The 332-nt window shown below is 35.2% G+C and overlaps 1 protein-coding gene across 1 annotated transcript in view; it reads right to left on the bottom strand.

Moving 5' to 3' along the window:
* LOC119593934 (carbohydrate sulfotransferase 11-like) overlaps positions 1-332 on the bottom strand; it is a 53,303-nt gene that overhangs the window by 52,164 nt on the left and 807 nt on the right. The window lies entirely within an intron of this gene.

Below are 332 nucleotides of genomic sequence, written 5' to 3'. Positions count from 1 at the left end.
CTTTGTAACCGCGAGGATGGACTTACTGTATTTAGTGATGTATAATGCCTTTTCGACGGAACTAAGAAATAGATTTGGTGCCGGGAATAGAGAAGTAAGAAATAAAAGGCTGTTGAGATAGATTACTGTTCGAATAAAAAATACTGTACTTAGTGAAATACATATTTCCTGCAATACCTTTATATGCTGCCTCCCTGTAGTCCTTTGGTTCAAAGGGATAACACATATAAAAGCTACAGAAATAGATAACTGTGCGAAGAGAAATACTGTAGTTAGTATAATATAAAAGCTTTTAGATAACGCATTTTATATACTGCCTCCCTGTAATCGGC

Source organism: Penaeus monodon, chromosome 33 (genome assembly GCF_015228065.2).
Source record: "Penaeus monodon isolate SGIC_2016 chromosome 33, NSTDA_Pmon_1, whole genome shotgun sequence".
Taxonomy (NCBI): Eukaryota; Metazoa; Arthropoda; class Malacostraca; order Decapoda; family Penaeidae; genus Penaeus; species Penaeus monodon.
The sequence above is the reverse complement of the archived record's forward strand: the minus strand, read 5'-3'. Positions and strand labels throughout refer to the sequence as shown.